General features: G+C 34.5%; 1 pseudogene; it reads right to left on the bottom strand.

The window, feature by feature from the left end:
• Positions 1-4,384: 4,384 nt before the first annotated feature.
• LOC111893239 ((E)-beta-farnesene synthase-like) lies at positions 4,385-8,006 on the bottom strand (annotated as a pseudogene).
• Between the last annotated feature and the right edge of the window lie 275 nt (positions 8,007-8,281).

Below are 8,281 nucleotides of genomic sequence, written 5' to 3' on the forward strand. Positions count from 1 at the left end.
ATTTCCTGCCAATCAAGGAATCCTACAAGATGGAGAGATTGACGCGTTTGTACCTACGAGAAATCATGAGACTCCATGGAGTGCCAAAATCTATTATCTCGGATAGAGACAGTAGGTTCACATCGCGCTTTTGGCAATCACTCCACAAGGCAATGGGAACTCATCTCGACATGAGCACCGCGTATCACCCACAAACGGACGGCCAAAGTGAGCGAACCATTCAAACGCTTGAAGACATGCTTCGTGCATGTGTGATAGACTTTGGGAAGTCTTGGGATACCCACCTACCTTTGATCGAGTTCTCATATAACAACAGTTATCATTCGAGCATCAAGGTGGCTCCTTTCGAAGCACTGTACGGGCGTAAATGTAGATCACCATTATGTTGGGCTGAAGTAGGTGATACCCAGCTAGCAAGAACACTTATGTCGGACAAGGCACTAACGGGACCGGAGATCATTCGCGAAACCACAGAAAAGATCATTCAAATCAGAGCTCGATTGCAAGCATCACGTGACCGACAAAAGAGCTACGCCGACAAACGGCGAAAGCCCTTAGAATTTCAGGTCGGTGATCGAGTACTGTTGAAAGTCTCACCCTGGAAAGGGGTTATACGTTTCGAAAAACGGGGAAAGCTGAACCCACGATACATTGGACCTTTCGAAATCGTCGCCCGAATAGGTCCGGTAGCATACAGACTGCAATTACCCGCAGAGCTAAACGGTGTACACCCCGTGTTTCATGTCTCTAACCTGAAGAAGTGCCTATCAGATGAAACCTTTGTCATTCCTCTTGACGAAATCGAAATCAATGAGAATCTCCTGTTCGTTGAAGAACCAATCGAAATCATGGACAGGGAGGTGAAGCGTACTAAGCAAAGTCGCATCCCGATCGTGAAGGTACGGTGGAACGCAAAGCGTGGGCCAGAATTCACGTGGGAACGCGAAGACCAAATGAAGCAAAAGTACCCTCACCTATTCTAGCATTCTCAAATCTAGCTTTCAAACAGAATTTCGGAACGAAATTCCCTCTAACGGGGGGATGATGTCACAACTGGAAATTTTGTGTCATGTACTCTATACACTCAAGTTAATGTGAATCAAAAACTTAAGAGCATGTGTGATACCTACTATTATGACATCAAAAACTTCAATCAAATACATCATACAAGTACTACAAATAGTCATCAAACAATTGGAAACCCTAGAAGTTCTTGTTTAGGTCCACTTTGGACTAGGACTTCCTTATTGGACCCAAATGGACCAATAAGCTTCCAATTCGACTATCATGGGCTTAGAACCCTAATTAGGCTCTAATTGGACCCACAATCATTTATTTCAACATTTTGGGCCATTTTGGGCCTAGAATGAAATGAATTAAAAGCTTTGATCCATAATTAACCTAATCTAGCTTAATAAAGCATAAAAATCATAATTTCATTTTTAAAAGGCCAATGATCATCCAAACTAACTCTAATATTGGGCCTAGAGGCAAAAAGCAAAAAAATCCTTCTTCCCTCTCCATTTTCGGCCCAAGCCCAAGGATAAAGGAGGAGTTGACTTTGGATTGCCACCTCATTTTTATTCATTGGATATCCATGCATGGAACTCATACTTCCAAGCACCTATCTCATCAAGGATCACTTCTCCTTTTCCCTCCCTCACTCTCGGCCGAAACACACACACACATACACAAATATCTCTCAAACTCTCTCAAGAACACTCAAGAACACATCCTCCCTCTTCACTCAAAAATCTCGAAATTTAGGAAGCTTTCAAGAGGATATTTCCACAAATTCTTCATCTAAGGTAAGATTATGCTTGGATCTATGACTTAGATTCATTTTGTCATCAAAATCTTTTCCTAATTCTTGCCAAAATCGTGATCTTACATCCTAGAAGCACATCAAACTCGAGATCTTCAAGAAAAGGGTACTAAGGCCAAAAATCACCAAGCTTTCTTCCATCTTCTCTTCAAAAACCGAAACCACACCCTAAGGTGAGCTTCATATCCCCTATTTTCTGTTTTTATGAGTTTTGTGGGGCGGGGGGGAATACAAGTGAAAGTGTAGATCTATATGTGTTTTGTATGCCTTGTATGATTTCTATGCTTATATGTGTGTTTTTGTGTGTTTATAATGTTGGATCTAGCCATAAACCTCTAAAAATCAAGATATACTTTATGTCAAATGATACTAGCATCAAATATATTTCTACATACAAGGTGTTCCAAGAAAAATAGCTAGATGGCTTAATAACATTTTATTTGGGCTAAAAACTCAATTTTTGGACATAAAATGTTAGAAATATAAAGTTAAAGGGCCCAAAATGAAATATTTCGAAATCTGATGGGTGAGATGAGTCAAAACAGTTTCCATAAAATATTTTCTGGAAATATACTCATTTGGAGGATTAAAAATATAAATTTCAAGCTTAATGGGCTAAAAATGACAATTTCGGCCCAATAGGGCCCATTATGCGAAATTTTCTGTTTTGGAGGCCCAAAACTGTGCTTTTCTGTAAAACAGTGGACTACTAGTGTTCCAAGTACTTTTCAAAGGTTTAAAATGCTTTTCAAATTTAAAAAGGACCAAAGTTGCAAAAATTTTCCAATTTGGGCCAAAATTGTAAAAACTGCGAAAAAGAGGGGTTATAACCGAGAAAACTGCATTTTCAGGGACTTAAACTGTTTTCAATGAAAAATATGCTGAAAAATATTAATTTCAATAAATTTTGGTGTTAAAAGGTCTAGAAAAATGATTTAAGGACCAAACCGGAAAGTTATTTAATTAGAGGGTTGAAAAAGTAAATATTACAAACAATGAGGGGCTGAAAACAGAAAACTTTCAAGGCTAATTCAATACACGCAACTTGATCAAATATTGGCACCGTGACTACCGACAAAATACAATACACAACAATACCAAAAATCGTTGTTAAACGAATTGGTTCGGTCTCGAACCAATAAAAATCTGAAACTACTAATGCGACGATACCTCGATTCATACAAGTAACATTTGGGAATTCAATACACACGTGAGAGTGCACAGACGTCTACGCACCATCTTTGGGCCCCAAAAGTGTAAAATCATGTTTGTTGGGCCTAGCTAGCCCAATGACCTGATCTTAAGGCCCGAAGACTTCTACCTTACGAGTTGTTGGGTCTTACACGACCTAACACAGCGTAAAAGGACTTTCAATGGCTTTTATACTATTGGTCCCCAAGGGTCCTATGGTATTGCTAGTAAAGTCGGCATTTCATACGAGGCGGGTCAAGGGCCCCTCGTACCTTTTTTTATCCCCAACCGGTTAATGGAGTCATCGGGGTCTTCGTGTCCTCTTTCTCTTCGAATGTGGGACTACTCGGAGTCAGGGCGGTTGGATAACGTGATTAGTACGGACGACGCCTATGAGATCGTTAGTATAGTTATAAACTGGTCGTTTGTGTAACGCTTGTTTATAGCAATTAATCATGCGCAAAAATAATCCGACGTCGCCTGGAATTAATGACTTCACGTGCTACAATGGTTTTATTTTAACTTCATGGAATTCAAAGAAGTAGGAAAACATCGGGTTTTCCTAGGGTTTTTCAATGCATACAATTTCAAAATGTACACAATTTTGATGAACATTTTCTTACAATTATAGAAACAAACAAGCATACTTATGGATCTTCACAAATGTTTTCAAAAGCTCTTTTCAGAAAATATCGGATTTTCTGGTGGTGTTCAAAACGATACAAAACATTGCTTTTCAAATACCGCTTATGAACTCACCAACATTTCACATGTTGACGTTTTTCAAAATACTTGTATTCTCAGGTAACCAGTGAATCAAAGGAAAAATGTACTCAGTGATGGCTTGCAGTTTACTTGTCAACGAATCGAACAATTTATTTTTGGGGATGTAATGTTTAAACAATGTACTTCATGTAAACTTTATCGGTTGTACTATATTAATGCATGGTGACGAATGTTGTTATGTTTCATATATATTCAATGTTATGGTATTCAATTAAGTCACGACAGCCCTCAGACGTTTCCGCCGTCTGGTTCGGGGGTGTGACATCATTCAATTGTAATAATGTTTTAACAAAACAAAAAATGAAAGTATAATGCTATTATTGAAAAGAATTTTTGGTTGATGTTTTCATATGAAAACATGGAAGTAAATCTTAAAAATATGCTCTTTATATGACCGTAAAACACTTTGGGCCCATCTTACTTTTTTTTTGTAATTTCAATCATATTTTATCTAAAAATATATTTTATTTTGCTAATATCCATTGCTAACTATTTTAAATTTTCTTTACTCAGTCCATATAATATACGGTTTCTAACCCAATATATTAAATACCCTATGTAGTAACTTACTAACTAAAAACATAAAGATATCATTTCAAATGCATTTATTGACAATATCGCGAACATATTTATTTCTAATGCAAGTTGGAATAATAATAGCTAAGAGCCTCCATCAGGAACTTAAACCTATAAACTCATAGAATTTTCCAAAAGTGATTCAATAATGTAGATCATTTCCTTTCCAGCATGATTGTAATCGTCACCGTGTTTATACAATACATCACAAACTCGTGCTAGGTTGAGTGGAGGCATAAGCAGAGGCCTTGGTATATCAGTAGGCCTGAGAGACTCTTGATTTACAACTTTCCATGAATCTTCGACTTGTATTGAGAATATTTCACGTGTTTGCTCTTTTGAGACACCATATTGCTTCATGTAACACTCGATGCTAGATGCTACATGGTTCCTTTCTTGTTCTTCCTGTGGCATTGAAAAAATTACATCATATGTATGTATATATATATATATATATATATATATATATATATATATATATATATATATATATATATAGCTAGGGTCATGTGTTTCTTACATTTTTGTATGCTAGAATGAACCAATAGAAATTTTATAAAATTAAATAATTATTTAATTAAATGCTTCCATAATTGTATATATATTAAATGATATCCATAATTGTAATTATTTTTTATGGAAAATAATTAAATTAATCATTAATGTCGGCAATAATATTCTTTCAGAATGAACTCGCGTCTAGGTTTTCATATATGAGTTTGTGTTTTATTTATGGACTCACTCACTTAACATACAACAAAGTTGCATAGAATGTGAAGAACGAGAGTGTATTCTACTAGAATACACTATCATTCTTTTAGAATAAACTCTAATTCTACTAGAATACACTCTTGTTCTCAATGTTCTAAACTACTTTGTTGTATTCCGAGTGAGTGAGTAGGGAAACAAAATACGAACCCATACATGAAAAACTAGATGCGAATTCATTTTGAAACAATATCATTGTTGATATTAATGACAAATTTATTAGTTTCCATAAAAAAGAATTATAATTATGGATATCATTTAATAGATATAATTATGCAAATCATTTAATGTCTATCTTTATTTGATTAAAAAATAATTTAATTTTCACTAAATTCTTATTGTTGCAATATAACACATAATAGATGTGAGAAACATTTGAACTATATATATATATATATATATATATATATATATATATATATATATATATATATATATATATATATATATATTCTAATTAAAAAGTAGTTTTAATATCCTTTTGTAATGTGTTACTCTAATACAATTTATCATTAATATTATGTCAAATGTCACGGAGATATATTAGACAAATAAATTCAAAATTCAAATTTACTTCTTCTAAGTATATATTAAATTTGAAGTTATTATAACTTTAAAATTTTGACATATTTCTTAATTAATGATTTATTTAAAATAATTGATTAATAATTATGAATCTTTATTAATTATGAAAATTTAAATAATTCTTTAACCGTTTTTCTCACGGGTTATATATATATATATATATATATATATATATATATATATATATATATATATATATATATATATATATATATATATATATATATATATATATATATATATATATATATATATATATAAAAGGTTGAATATGCAAGTTAAAGCACCTCATGGGTAGCAATATCATCCATGAGCCTTAAAATCAAACATGAAGCTGTCACCAGAGGAGGATAGGTGGCCACCCATTTGAACGTATCCTCAGTGACCAAATCATCGCCATGCACATAACATTTTGCAATGATCATGCCGTAAGCACATGTTACCATGGTAACCGACATGTGTTCCTCTACTGTAGGAATGTAACCCTCTTTTGCCCATTTGGCTTCGATTAGGAGATTCCGTGTGTATTCTTTCACCTGGTTGCCAAATGAGTGAAATGATGGATAATTAGATTATTATTTTAATAATGAGTTGAATTTGTATAAAAGTAGGCGAATTATAATTTAAAAACAAATAACTAATATGCATATTACATACCATCTCTTTAGTATAGTAGCTTTGATATGCTTTTCCTTTCAGTTCTAGTACCTCTTCGGCTTCTCTGTGAACGTCCAAAAGTTCTTGATATATGATTTTCATGTACTCCGGAAGTGTATCGATGCAGCTTGGGGACCATCTATATTGGTCAAGATGATCAATATGTCGTTTTAAAATATTATGGGAAACTATTGCATTTATCATTAACTATAAATAAATGCATATCACGTACTTTTGAATAGCTTGGGTAAAGATCTCAAGTTCTTCGTAGGTACCATAGTTATCATACGTGTCATCCAATATGATAACAAGATTGCATGTTTTCATTAGAAAGATCCTAGCATCAGAATATTGAGGCTCAAAATAGACTGCCAATATCCAAAAGTAGCCTTCTACCAATCTATCCCGAACATAAGGTAGCTTGTTTTGTAAATCCAAATTCTTCCACCATCTATTTAGACACATGAAGGCGAGCCCATGAGAAGACTAAAATGAGTGGATTAACAAACTAAGGACACTAGTTAGATCAATGTCTCATTCTTTTTGTGAGCACAGAAAAAAGAAAATTATAGACGTTGTTAGCATACGTACTTGCTGATATGGCTGAGCTCTTTTTTGTGCAAGGATTGAAGTATATTGAAATCCAACATGGAAAATTTTAGTAAGGCCTCATTATGGGAAGCTTCTTTCTGGTAGATGGGTATGTAACGCATCGCCTCTAGCCTTGGTAACCTTTTGCGCAGCGGTTGTTCTAGTGCTTGTTCTATCTGAATCTTAAGAGACACATCATCGCACATATGATCATTAGCTATGTTTTTAAGTTGAAAAGTTGTAAAACTGAGGGCTGCATCTAAAACTTCTTCGCCTTCCACCCTCATGTATGCAGCTTCATACAAACAAAGCATGCCTTGAACATCTTTTCTTACAGATTCCATAAAGTTTCCTTGGCTGTCCATGTACTTCTTGAAAATTCCTGCAACATTATATTTACAAGGGTACGTGATTAAGTATTGTATGTTTTGTATACCAACTTTTTTATTCATAACGAGATTTCATTGACTAAGAGAGTAAGTGAACTTGATTAATTAATAATTACCACTTGAAACATTAAAGCCTTGTTGACGCAGGAGTCTGAACCAAACAGAAGTGCTTTGGAGGTTGCTATCATCAATCCAATGATCTCCATATGTAACAAAAATATGCTTTAATGTTTCTTCGATTTCCTCCTCAAAATGATATGCTACGCCGAGTCTTTGTACGACATCAATAAGTTGCATGAGCTTCACGTGTTGGATTTGTCCGTTTGAAGAAGCAGTGAGTATTAGTTCTTTCCTCACTTCCTCTTGAGTTCTTTAGCTTGTTGCTCCTCCCAAGCTTGATCCTCTCTCTGCATGCAAACATGAAACATTAACAAAAAAAGAATAGAATGCTTCTTTGTGAAATGGGAGATTTGTAGTAATATACCGACCTCAGTGTAAGTGAGAAACCGATCTCCCCAAATGCTACGATGGAAGTTTACTGTGCTTCGTCTAACGGCTTCTTTGGCTGAAGTGTAAGAACATAGAACTAGAGAAGACATATTGTTGATGTAAGTGATAATGTAAAGATTGACAGCCGAAACAAGTGATACCACAAAATATGATGATAGGAAGACTGGACAGGGATATCTATATAGGCCAGGCAAGTCGATAGCATCACATCAACAGTGTACCAATATTGAATTTTGCCAAATTAGGAAAGTATATTTAATTATTATCTTGTATAATTTTACCATCAGAAAAGCCTTGGTTCTTGCATGTAATGATCGACTTCCCATTATTACGATTAGAAAACCGTTATCGTTTACTACTTCATTAATAAATATAGAGTAAATTATATCTCGTCTCTGAGTTT

Source organism: Lactuca sativa, chromosome 5 (genome assembly GCF_002870075.4).
Source record: "Lactuca sativa cultivar Salinas chromosome 5, Lsat_Salinas_v11, whole genome shotgun sequence".
Lineage (NCBI taxonomy): Eukaryota > Viridiplantae > Streptophyta > Magnoliopsida > Asterales > Asteraceae > Lactuca > Lactuca sativa.